This window comes from Bufo bufo, chromosome 2 (genome assembly GCF_905171765.1).
Source record: "Bufo bufo chromosome 2, aBufBuf1.1, whole genome shotgun sequence".
Classification (NCBI taxonomy): Eukaryota; Metazoa; Chordata; class Amphibia; order Anura; family Bufonidae; genus Bufo; species Bufo bufo.
Genome location: NC_053390.1, coordinates 467,636,057 through 467,661,731, shown reverse-complemented (window position 1 = coordinate 467,661,731; position 25,675 = coordinate 467,636,057). Strand labels below are relative to the sequence as shown.

The 25,675-nt window shown below is 46.7% G+C and overlaps 1 protein-coding gene across 6 annotated transcripts in view; it reads left to right on the top strand.

Annotated features, from left to right (window-relative positions):
• Nucleotides 1–25,675, top strand: part of PIP5K1C (phosphatidylinositol-4-phosphate 5-kinase type 1 gamma) — a 105,094-nt gene that overhangs the window by 55,238 nt on the left and 24,181 nt on the right. The gene's annotated exons all lie outside the window — the stretch shown is intronic.

Here is a 25,675-nt window from a genome sequence, read left to right as displayed (position 1 = left end):
TAGGAGTTGTAAAGTTCTGATTGTAACCTGAACCTAAATGTCCGCCAATGTTAGATCAATGGGCCATGCATAAATCATGTATAATACATATAAAAATATATAGTATACCAATACACTCCTCCATTATCACCAGTTGGGACAGGTCTCCAGCCTCACTGAATCAGCTTCTGTGTCTTTTCACTCCAACGCGTCGAGCTATCAGGTGGTGGACCACTTCACTGATGTTGACATTGGGTCCGCTCATTCATTCCCCACCACTGGCTTGTGGTTACGACAGATGCCAGCCTGCAAGGCTGTGGATGGGTGTTGGGAAGTCTCTACATGCAGGTCACTTGGTCTCCCGAGGAATGCTCCCTTCCAATCGACATCCTGGAATTGACAGCTATTCGACTATCTCTGGCTCACTGTACAGACCGTTTGCTGGGGCATCCGATTCGCATTCTGTCTGACAACTCCATGGCAGTTGCCTACCTCAACCACCAAGGCGGGCCCCCAGAGTCTAGCAGCCATGGCAAGTCGAGACCTTTGTGGTGCGTAGCACGGATCCTCTGGCAACCGACGTGCGAGAGGTTCTCCCAGTCATTTGTTTCTTTTTTTTTTTTTTAAACATTTTCAATTTTAAGAAGGAACTGAAGGGAAGAGGAACAAGCAATAATTCCTGAAATATGTATTTTCTGAGCCCATCTATATCATGTTGCAAATAACAATAGATGGATGCCCAGTGACCAACATTTAAGGAAAAAAAAGTAATATAATATAAAAGAGGGGGGGGGGGGAGGCGGGGGAGGAGGGGAGGATTACACTTGAATTGAGCCCAAAGTACCTTTTAGGGAATAAATGAGGTACTAGGAGGTATACTGGAATGGTTTAACCACCTCCAAGATTTCAGTGGGACTAAAATGAGTGATGAGGAAGATCTTCCATTTTCGCAAGAATTTAGTAGCTGCACCCTCTTTGTGCCTCTCTGCCTCGATCCGATCATACCTCAACAACGGCTTCAGTTGAGAAATCACTGCTGATACATCAGGCAAGGAGTTAGACAACCAGTGTTGTAATAAAACTCTCTTGGCAATTAGCAGTATCAAATGGAGGAAGAGAGGGGCATTTTGGGGCGAGTGGATTGGGATGCCGGTAGGCGAATGTAATGAAACAACGTCTGAGGTTCTAGGGGGAGGTTGACAGACCAGTGCGTCCTAACATATGCTGTCAAGTCCTTCCATAACTTTGACACCTGGGGGCATGACCATATCCCAGGTTCTTTGCATTTTGGGCAATGGGTAATGCGCTCTGGAAACCTGGGAGAAGCTGGGAAATTAAAACCATATATGGTGTTATGCATCATCTTTGAAGTAGGATTCCCGCCATCTCTCATTGATAACACCGGAGCAGACCTTAGCCCACCCCTCCAGAATTTTCTGTCTAATCTCCGCACCCATCATTCTTTTTTCCCATTTACAAAAGAGCTTGGATGGTGAGACTTTCATGAAATTGCCAGACCTGGCTCTCTAAAGTCCCAAAAGTTATATAATTTGCGGAGTGTTTCCTACTATATCATCAAAAGTGTTCGTGAGTGCTTCTTTGGATAAGTCCTGAACTCTATGCCTGCAGAATCCTAGCACTTGCATGATGTGAAGAAAGTGAGTCTGGCAGTTGGTATCTTTCCTTCAGTTGCCAGGGAAACAACCAACATTTCTCCTCCATGTATCCGATGTTTCGCCCTAACTATCCTTCTTGATCTCCAATTTCCAGAAAACATAACATGCCTCCCTTGGGGAAACTCAGGATGATTCCATAACAGCATCTTTTTTTTTATATTGAGTAGGGGAGCCCAAAAGCCTTCCTGATCACTTTCCATGCAACCACTGTATCTTTCACTAACACTGAGTTCCGAGGGCCAAGTTTTGTTCCAGATCTCTGTTGAAGTGGTCTGTCCCGTGTAGCCAATCCACGATGTGTCTCATGAGGCAAGTGATATTGTATTCCCGTATGTTCGGGAACTTCACTCCCCCCTCGGGCTTCCATTACATCACTTTTTATACTGAGATCTGGGGCGCTTACCTGACCATATAAACTTAGTGAAGGCTGTGTTGAGGGTGTCTACATCTGCATGTTTTAACAAAATTGGGAGGGTTTGGAGAGGATATAGCAATTTGGAGAAACTCATCATTTTAATCAGATGACATCTTCCCAAAAACAACAAGAAAAGTGTGCCATCTCTTTAAATTCGCCACGGTTTTCCCTATGAGTGGCGGTTAGTTCAAATTGTATAGTGAGTTAGGAAGTTGGCCTATCTTCAATCCCAAATATGTTATGTTGTTTGACTGAAGTAGGGGCAAACCTATTAGTCTGCCACAGTTGAGGGGGATTTTTGGTTTGCAATTCAAGGATTTTACTTTTGGCAGAATTAATGTTCTAACCCGAGAGGGAACCAAAGCAGTGCAGCAAGTCCATCAGGGGGCTCATATGTTGTTGAGGATTGGACATAAATATCAGCAGGTCATCAGCGTGTAATGCCAATTTGACCTCCTTCTTCCCAACTTTTGATGCCTGAGTAAAAATCCGAGCTTTCCAGGAGCGGCTCTAGGGCCAAGTCAAACAACACACGGGGATAAGGGGCAACCCTGCCGTGTGCCTTTTTGAAGGGAAATGGTGGGGCATAGAAAGCCCCCTGAATGTACTCTTGCTATCCGGTTTGTATAAAGGCCGTTTTGGAAGATGCGAATGTGTCCAAATATCTGAAATTTGTTCAGCACTGCTCCCAGCCAGTTCCACCTAACAGGCTCCAGGAGAAGTATCTAGTGGGCTCAGCATGCATGTTGGTACTTGCATCCCTGGATCCGATGAAAGCAGAGTGGGTTAAAAGCAGAGTGTGCTTGGCGTGCATGCTGACCTGCATTCCCTGGACTTTGTGTGGCTGTCATGGCCCATAAACAGGTAGGAACTAGTGTTAGGGACCACTCCATAGAGGCGACCTTGACGTGGTGAGTGGCTTATTACGCTTTGGCCAAAATGTACACCAATGCCTCATCCAGCATAGAGGCAGGGCAGAATGCTGGTTGCAGAGTGTTATAACATTTGTATTTTGCGAGTGTCAAAAGCTTGTTCAGCATCCAAGGCCAGCAAAATGGAGACCTCCCGTGGCCGAGAGGGCTGCCGGACCACGGTGATGGACCGTGTGATCTGACGTCACCACAGGTCCTTTAGCCGGCAGCTCATGATTAAAGAAGTAAGACGAGACCGGCAGCTACGCGATCAAGAGGAGAAGGTGAGTTAATTATTTTTTAACCCTCAATTGACCACCTACTAAGCATTCTGTATTAAAGAATGCTATTATTTTCCCTTATAACCATGTTATAAGGGAAAATAATACAGTGAATAGACTGTCATCTTAGCAACCATGCGTGAAAATCGCACCGCATCCGCACTTGATTGCGGATGCTTGCGATTTTCACTCGGCCCCATTCACTTCTATGGGGCCTGCATTGCGTGATAAACGCACAATATAGAGCATGCTGCGATTTTCACGCAACGCATAAGTGATGCGTGAAAATCACAGCTCATGTGCACATCCCCATACAAATGAATGGGTCCGGATTCAGTGCAGGTGCAATGCATTCACCTCCCGCATTGCACCTGAGCGGAAATCTCGCCCGTGTGAACTCCGCCTTAGTGTCAGGTATCAGGGTCTCATAGAATGACCTGTTGGAAACACCCTTCATTATCAATTTCCTGACGCACGGTATAACACATATTGTGACGGCGGCTATTTTAACTATGATTACTAGGATAATGATGCCTAACTGTACAAGTGCCTGTTTCCAATTGGAGAACCAGCCAAAATATTGATCCCAGGGGTTATTAATACCCGAGTTCTTCTTGAGCTCGATGGATAAGTCCTCGAGTTTCTGTATCGCCAGTGTGACCTTACCATTAGGGGCCGGTGTTGTTGGGTATGAAGGTGCAGCACGATGCAGGGTCTGTCAATACCTTACAAACACCTCCTTTCTCTGCCAGTATCATGTCTAATACCATGCGATTCTGAAATGTCATGATTGAATCTGCCTGTTGCTGTTCTGACACTCCTTGCATGGCGTCTCTAGTATAATTTATAAATCTCTGTTGATTATAGTAAATATAATTGATCCAATCTACATTTTTGTTAGCTGTAATGATTGGAAAGATCGATTCAAAGCCAGCAGCAACTTGATCTCTTGCCTTGAATTCATTCGGGACCCCTCTTGGGACGCCCACTGCGTCTATATACACATGAGGGTCCAAACTACCCATGGGGAGTGATCTTTTGGTCCTTGTCACTCTACCTACACTAGGGGCTATTTGTTCACTAAATATGTTTATATTCATTATGGCTTTAGCAAGAGCACATTCACCTTTCCAGGAACCTTCTAATCTAGATCTTATCTTTCCATCCCCACAGATCCAATACACATCTCCAATCGAGTATACTTCTGTGTGAGGGAGGTATCTGTTTTACTGTAAGTTGCACAGTATCCTTCAGTGAAATTACCCAGGGATCTTCCTTGATTTCCCCCTCTGTGGCAGGTATAGTTACCAGGATAGATGTGTATACCTTCCCCATGGCGAGGAGTTTTTGTGAGTGGGTATTTTTGCTTCCATTCTTCACACTGGGGATAATTGCTGGTTACATTTGAAAATAGCTGTAGAAAACATTCCTCCACATTTTTTTAAACTCGTTTTATTAAAAGAGAATAGCACAAGTATGGTATACACAAGACATTGTGACAACCCACGCAGGGGTTAATTTTGAAATGCAAGGTAAACAGAGTTGCATAAGGACATAGATATATCGGGAGACCCAGGTGTGGGATTACATAATAATGATGACTTGGATGGTATACAGTTTGCATGGAACCTACATATTACATACACACAGGGCATATCCTCAATGACAACAGCATTTACAATGTAAGCCCCCTGCTATTAAGATAGAGGGTCAGTGAGAACCATCAGCTGCCGAGTACAAATGGGAAGCATGCAGGGTGAGCGGGGATGCGCACCAAACTCCCCAGACTCGATCAAATTTTTGAGGACATCCTCTGTGCTTATAAACAACATTCTCCATGGAGACTGCGTGGTTTTCTAGGGAAATCCATTGTCCCTTTGAGGGAGGGGTGTCTCCCATCCACCGTAAGGCTATCGCCTTCCTGGCAAGAAATAATGTTTCCGCTAGAAAGATTCTGTGGTAATGCGACCAGGACTCCTCATCTATAACCCCTAATATACACAACTTGGGGCATAAAGGTAACGCCACAAGGACCATGGTTGTGAGGACTTCCAGCACTGAGGCCCAGAACTGGCGAATGACTTCGTAATCCCACATCATATGCCAAAAGTTAGCTCCCTCCGTATCACACCGGTGACACCTAGTGTGAGTTAGTCTTCCCATCTTTTGAAGTCTAGTGGGTGTGAGGTAGCTGCGATGAAGGATGAAAAGCTGAATCATTTTGTTATTTATAGAGGGTGATTCCTCCACATTTAGTGGGAGGTTGAGAGGTACTGTCCCCAAGTGAGGTTTAGCTGTCCCACATATACACTCACCTAAAGAATTATTAGGAACACCATACTAATACAGTGTTGGACCCCCTTTTGCCTTCAGAACTGCCTTAATTCTACGTGGCATTGATTCAACAAGGTGCTGATAGCATTCTTTAGAAATGTTGGCCCATATTGATAGGATAGCATCTTGCAGTTGATGGAGATTTGAGGGATGCACATCCAGGGCACGAAGCTCCCGTTCCACCACATCCCAAAGATGCTCTATTGGGTTGAGATCTGGGGACTATGGGGGCCATTTTAGTACAGTGAACTCATTGTCATGTTCAAGAAACCAATTTGAAATGATTCGAGCTTTGTGACATGGTGCATTATCCTGCTGGAAGTAGCCATCAGAGGATGGGTACATGGTGGTCATGGAGGGATGGACATGGTCAGGAACAATGCTCAGGTAGCCCGCGGCATTTAAACGATGCCCAATTGGCACTAAGGGGCCTAAAGTGTGCCCAGAAAACATCCCCCACACCATTACACCACCACCACCAGCCTGCACAGTGGTAACAAGGCATGATGGATACATGTTCGGACTGTACCATTTGAATGTCTCAACAGAAATCGAGACTCATCAGACCAGGCAACATTTTTCCAGTCTTCAACAGTCCAATTTTGGTGAGCTCGTGCAAATTGTAGCCTCTTTTTCCTATTTGTAGTGGAGATGAGTGGTACCCGGTGGGGTCTTCTGCTGTTGTAGCCCATCCGCCTCAAGGTTGTGCGTGTTGTGGCTTCACAAATGCTTTGCTGCATACCTCGGTTGTAACGAGTGGTTATTTCAGTCAAGAGTTGCTCTTCTATCAGCTTGAATCAGTCGGCCCATTCTCCTCTGACCTCTAGCATCAACAAGGCATTTTCGCCCACAGGACTGCCGCATACTGGATGTTTTTCCCTTTTCACTCCATTCTTTGTAAACCCTAGAAATGGTTGTGCGTGAAAATCCCAGTAACTGAGCAGATTGTGAAATACTCAGACCGGCCCGTCTGGCACCAACAACCATGCCACGCTCAAAATTGCTTAAATCACCTTTCCTTCCCATTCTGACATTCAGTTTGGAGTTCAGGAGATTGTCTTGACCAGGACCACCCCCCTAAATGCATTGAAGCAACCGCCATGTGATTGGTTGACTAGATAATTGCATTAATGAGAAATAGAACATGTGTTCCTAATAATTCTTTAGGTGAGTGTATAACAGTTACTCCTATTCACTGAGGCAGCACTATACTTCATCCATTCTAACCATAGGTTGGCATCAGAGAACCCAGTTTTTGCTGCAAGAGCCTCCCCATATGTTGTGTTAGATATTGCTCTCATATTGTTAAAAGTTAAGATACGGGGTTTGAGGGGGTTTGTTTGTTTTTTAGGGTATTCTGGGGATTGGTACATGTCTCTTATCTTAAACAGTCTGGTGACCATTATAGTCTCCGCCCCCCACATGTGGTGATAGTACCATCCCAGCACATAATCTCCTTCATCACCTTTGTTGGGATTTTCTATGTTTATGACTACTTTCATTTCAGACACTACCTTAGGACATAGCGCATATCCTGCAGAGTGGGTAACATCTATATGACAATCTCCTCCGTTGGCAATTGTCATTCTACTAATCAAGGATTTACCATTTTTTTCCTTCTTATTAAGGGCATTCCATGGTTTGTACCCCCAGTCTTCACCCGTATTCCATCCTACTGACCCCCAGTATGTGCATCGATTGCCCCAATAGGAATCGGTCACACAGATATAGGCCTGTTCAGTCTTATAATGGTTACAGCATCTCATGGCAGGGCCGCACTTCATCAGGCTGCATAAACAGAAGGAGTAAGTTGCAATGTGCGTATTAGAGGAATTGTACCAAAAGGTGGTAATGCCATCCTTCTGAGTTATGGCCACTTCTCCTTTGTTACCACCCAGGAAAGTCATTGAGATCGCTGACAGGATTGGGGAAGGGCATCCTGGTGGAGGTCAAAGCTGTCTGCTCCCGTTAGTACCTCGTTCTGTTCCCCTTCAAGGTCAGGGCTGTCTGCCCCCGTTAGGACCTCCTTTTGGGATGTGTTTGTGACCAACTTTAATCTGGTGGCGTGTATCCAGGAGGGTGTTTCTTCTGTAAGGACAGCTGTGCGGGTCACTGCTACCACTGTGGTCGGTGGTCCGTAGGTGAAGTCCCCTGGAGCTTTTCCTTTCCTCAGTCTTTACCAGCACGGTGTCTCCCGCCTGAAATGGGTGGGTGGGTTCCTGTGGAAGAGAAGGAGACTTACAAGCAACTTTTTCTTCAGTTTAACTTAGGACCTTTTAATTAGTTTGGTAACACTCTTCTCTGATGAGATCTATATCCCCTTCCTGCACTACCAGTGGGTGCTTGGCCCAATGGGTGGGGAATGGCCTACCCATGAGTATCTCAAATGGTGACATCCCTAGTTTCTTATTAGGTGTCATCCTGATCTCAGCTAGCACTATTGGTAATACTTCTTTCCATTTCTCAAATGTGCCACCTGTTGCTTTTCTCAATTTATCTTTTATTGTCCTGTTCATGCATTCCACAATGCCTGAGCTTTGTGGGTGGTATGGGATATGGAATTTCCATTCCATCTCCAGAATTTTAGCAAGTTCCTTATTTACCCTTGAGGTGAAGGCTGGCCCCTGGTCAGATTCAATCGCCAGTGGGCAGCCCCATCTTGGAATGATGTTCTGTGTGAGTATCTTGCCTACTGTTTTTGCATCTTCTGATTTTGTAGGGTAGACCTCTGGCAATCTTGAAAACATGTCAACTATGACCAAGGCGGATTCCTGTTTCCCTTTTTTGCCTAGGTATGTGTGTAAAATCTACCTGCAAATGTGTGAAAGGAGTGGTGGGGTAGTCAAGATGTTGGTGTGGGACATTGACATTGTTGTTTGGATTGTTCCTCAAACATGTGATGCATCTCCTTACGTAGTCTGAAACTAACTCTTTGATACCCATAATATAAAAGTTTTGTGTTAACAGCATGTATGTTGTTTGAATGCTGTTGTGTCCTACTCCATGAAAATGTGCAATGAACAGAGGAACACTGTGTTGTGGTATGCATGGTTTCCCCTCTTTGCAGATTAATCCAGTCTTGCCCAATTCTGCAGAAGTATCCTAACACCAATCAGCCATTTCATCTTCAGTGGCTGAGGACTGGAGGTCCACTAGCATCAGGGTTAGTTCTAGTGAAGGGGGTACCAGTCTTGTCATTTGCAGTGTTGCTGGAGCCAACAATGCCGCTTTCTTAGCTGAAAGAGATCTAAGACATGCTGGCATTCCTTGGACAGAAGCCGGCATTACCTTCGAGAAAAATGCACAAGGACGCAACTTGCCTCCGTGATACTGGGTCAGCACACCCGCCATGGTTTTACAATTTTGTCGAGCATATACGTGGAATGTGAGGTTGTAGTCAGGGAGGCCCAAACCTGGACTTGTCATTAAAGCACATTTCAAGTAATCAAATGCATTCAACATTTCCTTTGACCATTTAATCAAATCTGGCTGTTCGCGCAGTGTGCCTTGCCTCAGAACATTGTCATAGTAGGAGCAATCAGGAATCCATTGTCTGCAGTAGTTTATCATGCCAAGGAAAGATAGCATCTCCTTCTTGGTGTGTGGGGTGACCAGGCCCGCAACAGACTGGACTCTTTCTGTGCTGATTCTCCTTTCTCCCTTTTTGAGGACAAAGCCCAAGTACTCAACTTGCTTCTTACAACCATTGCATTTTCTTGCGTGACACCTTGTGTCCACATTCTGATAACCATCTTAACAAAGATACACCATCAGTAACATTGGCCTCCTCTGACATACTACACAATAACAAATCATCCACATATTGCAAGAGCACAGAACCCTGGGGGGGTGCCATGGTTTTAAACTGGCTTGGAGGACAATGCTGTACACTACAGGTGAATCGGCATATCCCTGGGGCATTCTGCACCAGGTGAGTTGACGACCCTCAAAGTAAAAAGCAAAAAGGAGCCTAGTCTGCTTGTCAACCGGGATAGAGAAGAAGGCATTCTTCAAATCTATCACGCTGAAACAGACAGCATCTGCAGGGATGGTTGAAAGAAACTCTCATGAACTGATCCCCTATTGTCATGAAGGGGAATGTCTCATCACGGACATTACTCCTCAAACGTTGTGAGATGGGAGGACTTGCAAATCTAACACTCTGTGAGGGACCCTCTTCTCCCTCAGCTCCCAAATCTCCCCCCTGCACTGAGGTAGAAGTGGGTAACTCAGCTGGCGGGCTTCTTGTTGCATCTGCGACCCCTGGTGGACCATGTGGGGGTTGCCCCTGCTGTTGTGGTATCAGTAGTGCTGGTGGTGCAGTGGGTTGTTGCTGCAGGCTAGTATGAGCTGCAGCTGTTGATTCTTCTGTAAAACTAGGGTAGATCTTTTGTATATTACAACTTTTCTTACTCACTGAGCTGTCTGTATTGTTACAGGGGACATTAGGAACTTGGTATGGAGGAGGTCTGTCTAAAACTTGACTCTTTCTACCTTTTCTTAGGTCTGCCTCAAGATCATGTTTCTTCGATTCATCAGGCATTCTTTTAGGTGGTTTAGTTTTCTTTGTACTCCTATCATACCAATGGGGCGCTATTTCTAGCCACTGTTCCCCTCCCCTCTCCATATATGTTGTATCCCACTCAGGAACTGGTTCAAAGTGTGGCCAGGCGACCTTGTCCCCTAGGCACAACCCTTTGACCATATCCATGTGATAAGGACCATTGTCCCAGTCACGTGGAAAAGGACTACAGGCTTCCATGAATTCTGTCCAGCCCGCCAAATTATCTATCTATCCATGGATTTATGAGGTAGTAATTTGTGGGGCTAACCCTAGCAACATATTCTTTACATGTTTCTCCTACATTAGGGGGAGGGAAATCTAGTCTGTACACTTACCACCCAGACAGGATCTCCACACAATATAACAAATAATCTTATCACTCTATAATAATCTTATCACTTTACAAAGTTATCTATGTGGGTCAAACCAAGGTAGGTTAGTCTCCCTGAGACTTATGCCTTATTCACAGCAATACGTAGTACTAAAAGTACTGACTATAAACTCCCTGAGTCTATATTAAGGCTTTAACTATGTATCCCGGATACAAAAGTAAAACTTACGGATCGAGACGTGGCCAGTAGAGTTGAGCGGACACCTGGATGTTCGGGTTTGGCAGGTTCGGCCGAACTTGAAAAAAAAAGTTTGGGTTCGGGACCCGAACTTGACCCCGAACCCCATTGAAGTCAATGGGGACCCGAACTTTTGGCCACTAAAATGGCTCTAAAATAGCCCTGGAAAGAGCTAGAGGGCTGCAAAAGGTGCTTAAGAGCATGGTAAATGCTCTGCAAACAAATGTGGATAGGGAAATGAATTAAAAAAACATAAGACCTTAAAAAAAAAAAAATAGGAATGATGGAAGAGGTTGAGGAAGCGGTGAATGGGTGGATGTGGCCGTGTAGGCTCACGTGGCGGTCTAGGTGGAAGCGGCGGCAAAGGAGGAATAGGAAGCCAACACAGATGTGTTATTTTGCATTTTTACATACGGGTATCCCCCAAGATATTCGGACATAAAAAAATAAAAAAAAAGGAATAAGTGCATTTGAGTACAAGGATGGATGGTTGAGGCTGTTAGAACTGTCTATTCTGCACAAGGTACAGATAAGTCTTGTGGGATCCAGGCCTGGTTCATTTTAATGAACGTGAGCTTGTCCACGTTGGCTGTGGACAGGCGGCTGTGTCTGTCTGTAATGACGCCTCCTGCCGTGCTAAATACACGTTCAAAGAGTACACTGGCTGTACGGCAGGCCAGCACCTCCAAGGCATACAGGGCAAGCTCTGGCCATGTGGACAATTTGGAGACCCAGAAGTTGAATGGGGCAGAACCATCAGTCAGTACGTGTAGGCGTGTGCACAGGTACTGTTCCACCATGTTGTTCAAATGCTGCCTCCTGCTAACACGCTCCATATCAGCAGTTGGGGCCTGTTGTTGTGGCGAGGTGACAAAGCTTTTCCACATGTCGGCCATGCTAACCCTGCCTTCTGAGGTGCTGGCGCTGACACAGCTGCGTTGGCGACCTCTTCCTCCTCCCCTGCCTTCGCCTTGTGCTTCCACTTGTCCCCCGGCGTCAGTTGGGAATGCTCTCAGGAGCGCGTCTACCAGCGTGCGCCTGTAGTCGCGCATCTTCCGATTACACTCCAGTGAGGGAATTAAGGACGGCACATTGTCTTTGTAACTGGGATCCAGCAGGGTGGCCACCGAGTAGTCAGAACATGTTAAAATGTGGGCAACTCTGCTGTCGTTGTGCAGGCATTGCAGCATGTAGTCGCTCATGTGTGCCAGGCTGCCCAGAGGTAAGGACAAGCTGTCCTCTGTGGGAGGCGTATCGTCTGCGTCCTCCATATCCCCCCAGCCACGCACCAGTGATGGGCCCGAGCTGCGTTGGGTGCCACCCCGCTGTGAACATGCTTCATCCCCATCCTCCGCGTCCTCGTCCTCCAGTAGTGGGCCCTGGCTGGCCAAATTTGTACCTGGCCTCTGCTGTTGCAAAAAACCTCCCTCTGAGCCACTTCTAAAAGACTGGCCTGAAAGTGTTAGAGATGACCCCTCTTCCTCCTCCTCCTAGTCATGGGCCACATCCTCTTCCATCATCGCCCTAAGTGTTTTCTCAATGAGACTTAGAAGTGGTATTGTAACGCTGATAACGGCGTCATCGCCATTGGCCATGTTGGTGGAGTACTCGAAACAGGGCACACAGGTCTCGCTTGGAGGCCCAGTCATTGGTGGTGAAGTGGTGCTGTTCCGCAGTGCGACTCACCCGTGCGTGCTGCAGCTGAAACGCCACTATGGCCTGCTGCTGCTCGCACAGTCTCTCCAGCATGTGCAAGGTAGAGTCCCCCCTGGTGAGCACGTCGCATATGAGGCGGTGAGCGGGAAGGCCGAAGTTACGCTGTAGAGCAGACAGCCGAGTGGCGGCAGGATGAGAACGCCGGAAGCGCGCACAGACGTCCCGCACTTTACGCAGCAGCTCTGACATGTCGGGGTAGTTGTGAATGAATTTCTGCACCACCAAATTCAGCACATGCGCCAGGCAAGGGATGTGCGTCAAACCAGCTAGTCCCAGAGCTGCAACGAGATTTCGCCCATTATCGCACACCACCAGGCCGGGCTTGAGGCTCACTGGCAGCAACCACTCGTCGGTCTGTTGTTCTATACCACGCCACAACTCCTGCGCGGTGTGGGGCCTGTCCCCCAAACACATCAGTTTCAGAACGGCCTGCTGATGTTTACCCCTGGCTGTGCTGAAGTTGGTGGTGAAGGTCTGTCGCTGACCGGATGAGGAGGTGGTAGAAGAGGAGGAGGAAGCAGAGTAGGAAGAGGAGGCAATAGGAGGCAAAGAATGATGCCCTGCGATCCTTGGCGGAAGGACGTGCGCCAAACAGCTCTCTGCCTGGGGCCCAGCTGTCACTACATTTACCCAGTGTGCAGTTAGGGAGATATAGCGTCCCTGGCCGTGCTTACTGGTCCACGTATCTGTGGTTAGGTGGACCTTACCACAGATGGCGTTGCGCAGTGCACACTTGATTTTATCCGATACTTGGTTGTGCAGGCAGGGCACGGCTCTCCTGGAGAAGTAGTGGCGGCTGGGAACGACGTACTGTGGGACAGCAAGCGAAATGAGCTGTTTGAAGCTGTCCGTCTCCACCAGCCTGAATGACAGCATTTCAAAGGCCAGTAGTTTAGAAATGCTGGCATTCAGGGCCAGGGATCGAGGGTGGCTAGGTGGGAATTTACACTTTCTCTCCAAGGTTTGTGAGATGGAGAGCTGAACACTTCTGTGTGACATGGTGGAGATGCTTGGTGACGGAGGTGGTGGTGTTGGTGGCACATCCTCTGTTTGCTGGGTGGCAGGTGCCAACGTTCCTCCAGAGGCGGAGGAAGAGGCCGAGGCATCAGCAGAAGAGGGAGCAGGAGGGGCCTGAGCCATTTCTTAGTTTTGAAGGTGCTTACTCCACTGCAGCCCGTGTCTCGCATGTAGATGCCTGGTCATGCAGGTTGTGCTAAGGTTCAGAACGTTAATGCCTCGCTTCAGGCTCTGATGGCACAGCGTGCAAACCACTCGCGTCTTGTCAGCACATTGTGTGAAGAAGTGCCATGCCAGGGAACTCCTTGAAGCTGCCTTTGGTGTGCTCGGTCCCTGGTGACGGTGGCCAGTAGCAGGCGAACTGTTTTGGCGACGGCTGCTCTGCTTTTGCACCCTGCTTCCTCTTTTGCTACATTGTTGGCTCAGTCTCACCACTGCCTCTTCCTCCGAACTCTGAAAGTCAGTGGCACGACCTTCATTCCATGTGGGGTCTAGGACCTCATCGTCCCCTGCATCGTCTTCCACCCAGTCTTCCTCCCTGACCTCCTTTTCGGTCTGCATACTGCAGAAAGACTCAGCAGTTGGCACCTGTGTTTCGTCATCATCAGAGACTTGCTGAGGTGGTATTCCCATGTCCTCATCAGGAAACCTAAGTGGTTGTGTGTCAGTGCATTCTATGTCTTCCACCCCTGGGGAAGGGCTAGGTGGATGCCCTTGGGAAACCCTGCCAGCAGAGTCTTCAAACAGCATAAGAGACTGCTGCATGACTTGAGGCTCAGACAGGTTCCCAGATATGCACGGGGGTGATGTGACAGACTGATGGGCATGGGTTTTAGGCGCCACCTGTGCGCTTTCTGCAGAAGACTGGGTGGGAGATAATGTGAACGTGCTGGATCCACTGTCGGCCACCCAATTGACTAGCACCTGTACTTGCTCAGGCCTTACCATCCTTAGAACGGCATTAGGCACGACCAAATATCACTGTAGATTCTGGCGGCTACTGGGACCTGAGGTAGTAGGTTCAGTAGGACGTGTAGCTGTGGCAGAACGGCCACGTCCTCTCCCTGCACCAGAGGCTCCACCAACACCACCACCACCACCATGACCGCGTCCCTTATTAGATGTTTGCCTCATAGTTAGCGTTCACCAAGCAAAGTAAAAAGTGATTAAGTCTGTTAAAAATAATTAACCGCCAATAAAAACCCTGATGTAGGGTATTGCACTCCAATTTTTTTGTTTAAAACTCTATATGACAGCGGTATTTGTGGCCTAAATTCCACAGTAATTTATGCACCTCTAATCCCAGATGTGCAATATATGAAACAGATGGGGTTTTTTTCGCCCCAGTATGAGAGAGCCGTATTTCTGGCCTGAATTTCACAGTCACTTATGTAGCGATAATCCTAGATGTGCACTATATGAAAAGAAGTTTTTTTTTAACCCCAGTGTCTCAAAGCAGTATTTCTAGACTTGCAGACATGCAGATATCCTGTGCTGCTGCACTATCGTTGCATAAAATGGCTGCCGATTATGTATTGATATTGACTAACTGAAGGAAAAAAAGTTCGTTTTCAGTAGTAGTTGGCTCAGGGCAGGCTTAAAACAATTGAGCACTGCACCCACAAAATACATTTGCTGTAGATCGCTGAGTAAAGAAGCAGTTCTTCATAAGATTCCTCCCTGATCTCTCCCTCACAGCAGCTGCTTCCTCTCCCTACACTAATCCGAGCAGAGTGACGGGCGGCGCTACGTGACTCCAGCTTAAATAGAGGCTGGGTCACATGCTGCAGTTGGCCAATCACAGCCATGCCAATAGTAGGCATGGCTGTGATGGCCTTTTGGGGCAAGTACAGTTGTGTTCAAAATTATTCAACCCCCAATGCTGTAAAGGGTTTTAGAGAATTTAGTGTACATTTGTAATTGTGTTCAGAATGAAATCTTACAAGGACTTTTTAAAGAACCAAATGCAACTAAAATGACATCAATTTCTTTTGTAATACAGTATTAAATGTTTTTTTTGTGATTTCTTCATTGACACAATTATTCAACCCCTTAAAGACTACCACTCTTAAGAACAGAGGTTCATTCGAGTGTTTTCGATCAGGTATTGAAAACACCTGTGGATGTCAAGGAGCAGCAATCAAGCATAATAAGCACCAATTAGGCAGATTTAAAAGGACTGTGATACTCAGCTCCTTCTAGACATTTACTGGTGTGTTTACAAACATGGTGAAGTCAAGAGAATGGTCCAGGAAGACAAGAGAAGAGGTGATTTCTCTTCACAGGAAGGGCAATGGCTATAAGAAGATTGCAAAGATGTTAAACATACCAAGAGACACCATAGGAAGCATCATTCGCAAATTCAAGGCAAAGGGCACTGTTGAAACGCTACCTGGTCGTGGCAGAAAGAAGATGCTGACTTCGACTGCTGTGCGCGCTAGCTGAAGTGCAAAGTGGAGAAAAGTCCCCGTGTGACTGCGGAGGAACTGAAAAAAGATTTGTCAGATGTGGGTACTGAAGTTTCAGCTCAGACAATAAGGCGCACACTGCGTAATGAAGGCCTCCATGCCAGAATCGACTGCAGTATGCCAAAAGTCATGTGGACAAACCACAAAAGTTTTCTGTGGACTGATGAAACAAAATTAGAACTGTTTGGGCCCATGGATCAACGCTATATTTGGAGGAGGAAGAACAAGGCCTATGAAGAAAAGAACACCTTGCCTACTGTGAAGCATGGCCGGGGGTCAGTCATGCTTTGGGGCTGTTTTGCTTCTACAGGTACAGGGAAGCTTCAGCGTGTGCAAGGTACCATGAATTCTCTTCAGTACCAGGAGATATTGGATGAAAATGTGATGCAGTCCGTCACAAACCTGAGGCTTGGGAGACGTTGGACCTTTCAACAGGACAATGATCCCAAGCATACCTCCAAGTCCACTAGAGCATGGTTGCAGATTAAAGGCTGGAACATTTTGAAGTGGCCATCGCAGTCACCAGACTTAAATCCGATTGAGAACCTCTGGTGGGACTTAAAGAAAGCAGTTGCAGCGCGCAAGCCTAAGAATGTGACTGAACTGGAGGCTTTTGCCCATGAAGAATGGGCGAAGATACCCGTAGATCGCTGCAAGACACTTGTGTCAAGCTATGCTTCACGTTTAAAAGCTGTTATAACTGGAAAAGGATGTTGTACTAAGTACTAAGATTGAATGTCACTTGGGGTTGAATAAAACTGATAATGATGTGAGCACAGAAAAGACATTTGTGGTTATTTCATTATAAATGTTATGTTATATTTGTCTGACTTACAAGTGCCTCTTTGATTTAATTGTAAACAAGATGACTGAAATGATCAAAATCAATGTCAAACTGGCCAAAACACTCAATTTCAGTGGGGGTTGAATAATTTTGAACACAACTGTAGTATGACGCTTGTTGATTGCCTGCTTTGCAGCCTTTTAAAAAGCGCCATAAAAATTACGGAACACCGAACCCAAACTTTTATGTAAATGTTCGGCTCCGGGTGCCGAAAAACCTAAAGTTAAGGTTCGCTCAACTCCTAGTGGCCAGTGCCCTCGGACCGGACAGGTGGACAAAAGGATGTCTCTTACCTGACGCGAGGATGACCTTCCCGGACGCAAGCCCCCAAATTTAAAGGATTCAGACCTTTCTGGACCTCTAGAGCCACCTTGGTTTGACCCTACTGACGTCAGGTGAGTATTCCTCAGCAGCAAAGGAATGACACGCACACAGGTATCACTGAGAAACACTCTAATTTTATTGTTCTACAGTTCAGCCTTTTATAAGGCAGAGAATATAATTTACATAGTAACAGCATTAACCAATCGTATGTAGGCACATATAGGCCGGTAAACATTAAGCCGGAATGACCTTGTAAATCACAAAAATTTAGGAATTTCAAGAATCTGTCCAAGGACAGGGAAACTAAACCTAAATCACAGTGGGGGAACTTGAAACAGTGCATGGACGAGATGCTATCACAATACATATTGTTAGAACAGACAAAATGGAGTCACATTTCTCTTCACCCCCCAAGTGCCTCAATCAGCCCCCCCATCGTTGGTGGAATTGGTGGTGCATGTAAAAATAATACTCAACCACCGCTTATGAAGTGGTCTCCCGGTCCTCCTCTCCGACGCTGTCCGGACTCGTCTCTTCCGTGCACGAACTGTTCGGGCGGCCGCGCATGCACAGAACTATATCCTTTTGTGCTGCGTTGGAGCCGCACATGCGCGGCTCTCTTTTAGACGCGGCTCAAAAGAATATGGATATGCGCGGCCGGCAACGTACGTGCTCAGTGTGAGTGAGAGGCCGGCGAGCAGGATCGAAATAAAAACGACTGCGCAAGCACGGCCCATGGATGCGGCCGGCGAGTGGTGGCTGTATCCATGGGCAGCGAAGATAAACAATGGATTTTAAAAATTCGATTTAAAAGAGAACAGTAGTTTATATTTTTTTATGATATATTTATTTAGAAAAAAGTTAAATGGGGGATAAATAATTTAATCAAAGATGATTAATAAGATGGGAATACCCCTTTAAGGGCTCTTTCACACGAGCGGATGCCGTTCGGGTAATCCGCTGTGTGAAAGAGAGCCAAGCCCCGTTCTGGACAGCAGAGACACGGAGCACTAACATGATTAATAATGCTCCGTGTCTCTGCTGTCCAGAACGGGGCTTGGTTCTCTTTCACACAGCGGATTACCCGCACGGGATCCACACGCGTGAAAGAGCCCTAAGAGTTTGGAGCGCTTTTGTGGGGAGCGCATCCCTTCAATTTTGGTTTAGTCACGTCGCTCTATGGGGAAGGAAGAGGGAGAGAGAGAGAAACAAAAAAGTAACTGAATCAGCACTTGTGCTACAGCCTATGTGGAAGCCAAGATGTTATGTTCACTTCCTGGTGTTAAGCTAAGACCTTATCTTAGGTTAAGCTACCTGCTACATCACTAGATAAGTCGCATTTGCTATTCCTCGTGAACCTAATGCAGTTAGTTATCTAAAAAACAGAACCTAAGAACTTAAAAGCCCTAAACTTGTATAGCCCCGCTGTCTTCCCCCTCTAACAAGTATGGGGTCTGGGGTCCCTTGGGGCCAGGCAGATCAGCGCCCCAAGGGAATACCCCCCCCCCCCCCCCCCTCGGTGGAGTCCACTGATCTTTCTCTGGAAGCGCAAGGGGGACCTTGCCAAGGAGGGAGTTGTATTTGAGGCAGTCATGGATGGGACGTTATTCAATGCTTCTGCCGCTGCCGCAGGAGAGTCGAAAGTGGAGACACCTCCCTGGGCATGGTAGACCTTCAGCATGGCTGGATATATGAGCTGGAAGCGGATGTTTTTATGAAATAGCTTGGTGTAGATGGAGCTAAATGCTTTTGCGTCGTTTCGCTACTTCTGCCGAATAGCCCCTAATGGAAATCGGGTGTTGTCGTCTTTGGAAATTGCGCAGTATGGCAACTTTGTCATTAAAGTCCAGCAACCGCAGTATTACTTGGCGGGGTCTCCCACAGTAAGTGGAGGAGGAGGAAGCTGGGTTCGAGTTGCGTTGCTCTAAGGAGTTTGGTCCCACCCTGTGTGCGCGCTCTACCCGGCAGAAAAAGTTAAAGGATAACTGTCACATTTAGACCCTAATTTCAATTCTCATATATGTAGTTACTAATAACATGATATTCCAGAATCAGTTACTATTAGACCGACTTACCCCATATTTAAAAAGATTCAGCCCTTAGCAACCAGTCTGCATAAAACTTCAATTTCACTATTCAGTTAAGATGGCCGCCACTGCCCTCACCCTGAGGCTAATCCCACCTGCCCTCACTAGCCAGTAACAATAGCCCCCCAAAAGTGTCAGTAACCAGAGCCCTCCCCCTAAAGAATTAATCTCCTGCAGCACAAAGGGGTCCTCTTACCACATGTTGCTTTCATTTATACACTGAGCAGATGGCAGATCTACCTTCCCTGGTCTGCGCTGGTTCTGCTCTGCTGAGTGAGGGAGCGTCTGCCAAGCGCAGGGACAGGGAGAAGTGCACACAGCCCAGGCACTGTTATCAGCTGCTGGGGAGGACCTGGCTTTAATCATTTACTTACAGTCCCTGGCTTTCAGTAATCTGACCTTGCACGCAGCCTGCTTCTGTGTGCTCAGTCCTTCAACAGAGGACGGACCATGCCTAGCAACCCTATTTTAAGCACAGGTAAAAGTAGGCAGTACAGGGGACAAAAATGTGGAATTAAGGGGTAATTTAATACACAGTGAAAAGTTGAAATAGGGCCACCAAGGAGATATTAATCGCCACAATCCAATACTCCAAAAAAAAATATATACGACAGTTATACTTTAAAGCCTCCGGCAGTTCCTGCTCACAAAGGTCCAGCAATTCTGAGGGCCTAATGGTTTCCGGTAAGCTCACCACCCTTAGGTTATTGCGGCGGGACCTATTCTCTAGGTCCTCGACCTTGCTGCATAGCTGCTCAAGAGCTCGTTGTTGGGTCTGTATAGTGGCTTCCAAATCTGCTGAGGTGGAATGGAGGGATTGCACCTCCTGTTCTAGCTCCCCCAGCGTTCAGGGAAGACTGTATGGTGGTCTCCAAAGTTCTCTGGATGTCTGGGGTAATGCACAGCGCCACTTCTATGCCAAGTCGCTTGTAGTCCAGTGGATCTGAACCCCCATCTGAAGGCAACAGTTCCTGGGAGCTGTCCTCATGGAGCACCAGTGGTGAGCCTGGTGCCATTTTGGTAGGCCGGGAAGGGGGGGGTGAACTGGAGTGCTGAGATCCAGTGGATTTGTGTCGGCTCCGTATTAAGTACCGGTGTCTGTGTAGCAGAGGAGCTCTGTTCACTGCGTTCTCACATGGCAGCGACAGAACCGGAGGTCCTCCCAGTGATTCTAGTGGCTCCAGATTGGCTATGTCGCATGCATCGCTGGTAGACCTTCTCATTGACGAGCCCTGGTGTCTCCCACTTTGAGAGGATCTGTTATCTCAGAGTCCTCTTTCACTGGAATTTACAGTTGCTACATTTTAAAGGCATGGCTGAGGCAGCCATTCTGAGGGCCTGCGGTTTTTTGGAAGCTGTCATCCAGATGATGATCCATGCCAAGAAGCCGGCTTCCTCTAAGATTTATCACAGGACCTGGAAATCCTTCCTTCATTTGTGTGTGCACAACCAGCTGTCTACCATGTGATATTTGCTTCCCAAACTCTTATCCTTCCCTGCAATCCAGCCTGGAGATGGAGCTGGCGCTCTGTTCCCTCAAGGGCTAAGTTTTCCATTTTATTTCAGCGTAGCCTGTCCTCTGTGCGTTTCGGACCTTCTTGCTGATTCGGTACCTCCCTACCGCCAGCCCCTGAGCTTGTGGGATCTTAGTCTTATCCTTGATGTCCTCCAGTCATTGCCTTTTGCAGCAAATTTCTATCTGCTTTCTCTCCTATAAGGGGGTCTTTTTGGTAGCAGTCTCCATTCGGCAGGTGTCAGAACTTGCAGCCCTTTCCTGTCACTGTCCTTTCCTGGTGCTCCATCAGGACAAGGTGGTCCTCCGTCCTGTTCAGTCTTTTCTTCCGGAGGTGGTGTCTTTGTTCCACCTCAATGAAGAGATTGTGTTGCCATCCTTTTGCCCCTCTCCATTTCACTCCTGAAAAGCACTCTCTCCGGACTCTGGATCTGGTTTGGGCTATTCGCATTTATCTGTCATAGACGTCATCTTTCTGGAACGTGGATTCCCTTTTTGTGATCCCAGAGGGCCCAAGGCGAGGACTGGCGTCGTCCAAATCTTCTATTTCTTGATGGATTTGTTTGACTATTGTGGAAACGCTTTGTACCAAACGCCAGAAACCACACTTCCATATTAGAGCTCATTCCGCTTGTACGGTAGGGGCTTCCTGGGCTGTGCATCATGGAGCTTGGGCCCTTCAGGTATGTAAGGCTGCAACCTGGTCCTCTTTACACACTTTCTCTATGTTTTACGGGGTGCACACCTTTGCATGCTCGCCACTTCACTTGGGTGCAATGTGCTGCAGACGGTGGTTCTGACTGTTTCTTCTTCTTTGTCTTCTGGCCCACCCTTGGGACTGCTCTTGAACGTCCCATGGTCAAGCATGTGTGTCCCCCAATGACACGGATGAGCAAACTAGATTTTTGTACTTGCTGTAAAATCTTTTTCTCTTCCGTTCATTGAGGGACACAGCTCTCACCTGTTCTCTAGTTTTGGTTGGCCTTCATTGTGGCCTGGTTCGGTTCTGGGTTTTTACATAGTTGCGCTTATTTATTTATTTTTTCTACTTCTTTTCCACTAACTGTTTTAGCTTAGTTCCTGTAAAAAGGGTACAGCTGGTGAGAGGAGCTCACACTTTTGTGCTTAGTGACAGTCTCCTAGTGGCAGCAGCTATACCCATGGTCAAGCCTATGTCCCCAATGAACTGAAGAGAAAAAGATTTTACGGTAATTACAAAAATGTAGTTGTTTTTTTTTTCCCTCCAGAAATAAACGATGAATATGGGCCCGGGCATATTGGGGGGGGGGGGGGGGGCCCATTTCCAGTCTCGGATAAACCCTTTAAAAAATACAATTAATATATTTATTATATATAATTTTTTTTTCTCCATTCCTCCCCCCCAGTGAGCCTTTCAATACATTCAATACATTATATGTACCCTAAAATGGTGCTAATGAAGGGGTTTTCCGAGACTGGAAATGTCCCCCCCCCCCCCCCCCTTTCCCAATCATATGCCCGGGCCCCCCTCACACTGGTTCTACTTACCTTGCTCCTTGCGCCGCTCCTGGTCCACGCACGACTCCGCTGCTTCTCCCTGTGCGCAGATGAAACAGGGACATCCAGTGCTGGGGAGGGATGCAGCCAATGGCTGGCGGTGACTAAGAAGAGCTTCCCTAGTGTGACCCGCCGGCTGTGCAGAAACCAGGAGCGGCACAGGGAGCGGGGAGCCAGGTAAGTAGAATCAGTCTAAGGGGACAGTCTCTGATAACCCCTTTAAAAAATTGCAACTAGTCCTGCTAACACAAGATGTCATATTGCTATCGCCACAGAAAAATTATATGGCGCTTCAAAGGCAGGGATGAAAAGTGAAAAAAAAACGCTGTCTCCTGAAGGCCTAAATAGCCCATGTTCTTAAAGGGGTATTCTGGTTGTTTCAAGTTTCCCCTATCCACAGGATAGGGAATAACTATCAGATCGGTGGGGATACTACCACTGGGACCCCCACCGGTTATGAGAACGAGGGCCCTGTAGCCCCTGCAGCCCCTCTGAAATGAACAGTGAACGGTCACACATGCGTGCATCCACTCCATTCATTTCTATGGGAATTCCTGAGATAGCTGAGCACGGTGTTCGGCTAACTCCAGAATTCCCATGCAAATGAATGGAGCTGCGGCCAGCCGCTTCAATTATTTCAGTAGGGCTGCAGGGGGTACGGGGCCCTCGTTCTCAATTTTCCCATATTTTTTTTTAAACTTAGTTACAAATTGTCTTTTAATATATACACCTTTTTCTAAGCGCAGTATATCTGACATCCTATTTAGAAATTCTCCCCTAGACGGAGACTGGGGTCTAAGCTAGTATCTGGCTATCAGTTTCCTAGCTTGAAATAGCAAACGCTGTACTCCCAGACGATGATGGCGGTTTTTAATGTCCAATATCCCGACCACACATGCTCTTGGCCCAGGTGGAACCGTAATATTATATGCATCTTTTATAAAGGCCAGAACCGCGGTCCAGAAGCTCTGGAGCTCCGCACAATCCCAGAACATGTGTAACAAGGATGCAGAACTTATACCGCATCTAGGACAATCCGCACCTGCCCGAACACCTATCTGGCATAAAAACTCTGGAGTCCTTAACACCCGGTGTAATAAAAACAGCTGGGACAATTGCGGAGTGAGCGCTAAAATCTACTTCCATTGCTCTTCTGAAATCGGCCTGACCTCATCTTCCCATTTAGATTTAACTGCTAAAACATCTTGTTTCAGTGATTTCACATACAAGTTCCTGTAAATGGATGATATCAGACCGCTCGAGGAACTGTTTGTGAGGAGCTGCTGAAACAACGGGATCGTAGTACATTTCAGCGATAAGGATTTAGCCTGTGTCTGAGCTCTTTTATGGCGCCAAATCAGGTCCCTAAATCTATCAATTTTAATAAATCTCTTGCGAGGTATCCATATCGGGGAATTATGTAGAACATACATGAATTTGGGCATGAGAATCATTTTAAGAAGGTTACTCCTCCCAATTTCAGACAACGGCAATTTGCACCAAGCCTTAACCTTAGCCGACATTGTGATCAAGAGCGGTTCTATATTAAGTTTAATATAACTGTTAGGGTTTGCGGTAACTAAGATCCCCAAATACTTGACCTGTTGCGCAATCTTCAATGGATTGGACTGTGGGAGGAGAGTCATAACAGAATCATCTAACGGTAGGAGAGTGGACTTATCCCAATTGATACGGAGACCAGACCTATCTCCAAACTCCTGTATAAGTGCCATGATAGGACCTAAGGACCGTTCCACATTGCCCATATACAGTGGGGGAAATAATTATTTGACCCCTCACTGATTTTGTAAGTTTGTCCAATGACAAAGAAATGAAAAGTCTCAGAACAGTATCATTTCAATGGTAGGTTTATTGTAACAGTGGCAGATAGCACATCAAAAGGAAAATCGAAAAAATAACTTTAAATAAAAGATAGCAACTGATTTGCATTTCATTGAGTGAAATTAAGTATTTGAACCCCTACCAACCATTAAGAGTTCTGGCTCCCACAGAGTGGTTAGACACTTCTACTCAATTAGTCACCCTCATTAAGGACACCTGTCTTAACTAGTCACCTGTCTTAACTAGTCACCTGTATAAAAGACACCTGTCCACAGAATCAATCAATCAAGCAGACTCCAAACTCTCCAACATGGGAAAGACCAAAGAGCTGTCCAAGGATGTCAGAGACAAAATTGTAGACCTGCACAAGGCTGGAATGGGCTACAAAACCATTAGCAAGAAGCTGGGAGAGAAGGTGACAACTGTTGGTGCGATTGTTCGAAAATGGAAGGAGCACAAAATGACCATCAATCGACCTCGCTCTGGGGCTCCACGCAAGATCTCACCTCGTGGGGTGTCAATGGTTCTGAGAAAGGTGAAAAAGCATCCTAGAACTACACGGGAGGAGTTAGTTAATGACCTCAAATTAGCAGGGACCACAGTCACCAAGAAAACCATTGGAAACACATTACACCGCAATGGATTAAAATCCTGCAGGGCTCGCAAGGTCCCCCTGCTCAGGAAGGCACATGTGCAGGCCCGTCTGAAGTTTGCCAATGAACACCTGAATGATTCAGAGAGTGACTGGGAGAAGGTGCTGTGGTCTGATGAGACCAAAATAGAGCTCTTTGGCATTAACTCAACTCGCTGTGTTTGGAGGAAGAAAAATGCTGCCTATGACCCCCAAAACACCGTCCCCACCGTCAAGCATGGGGGTGGAAACATTTTGCTTTGGGGGTGTTTTTCTGCTAAGGGCACAGGACAACTTATTCGCATAAACGGGAAAATGGACGGAGCCATGTATCGTGAAATCCTGAGCGTCAACCTCCTTCCCTCTGCCTGGAAACTGAAAATGGGTCGTGGATGGGTGTTCCAGCACGACAATGACCCAAAACATACAGCAAAGGCAACAAAGGAGTGGCTCAAGAAGAAGCACATTAAGGTCATGGAGTGGCCTAGTCAGTCTCCGGACCTTAATCCAATCGAAAACCTATGGAGGGAGCTCAAGCTCAGAGTTGCACAGAGACAGCCTCGAAACCTTAGGGATTTAGAGATGATCTGCAAAGAGGAGTGGACCAACATTCCTCCTAAAATGTGCGCAAACTTGGTCATCAATTACAAGAAACGTTTGACCTCTGTGCTTGCAAACAAGGGTTTTTCCACCAAGTATTAAGTCTTTTTTTGTTAGAGGGTTCAAATACTTATTTCACTCAATGAAATGCAAATCAGTTGCTATCTTTTATTTAAAGTTATTTTTTCGATTTTCCTTTTGATGTGCTATCTGCCACTGTTACAATAAACCTACCATTGAAATGATACTGTTCTGAGACTTTTCATTTCTTTGTCATTGGACAAACTTACAAAATCAGTGAGGGGTCAAATAATTATTTCCCCCACTGTATATTAGTATGTCATCCGCATACAAGGATACCCTTTCCT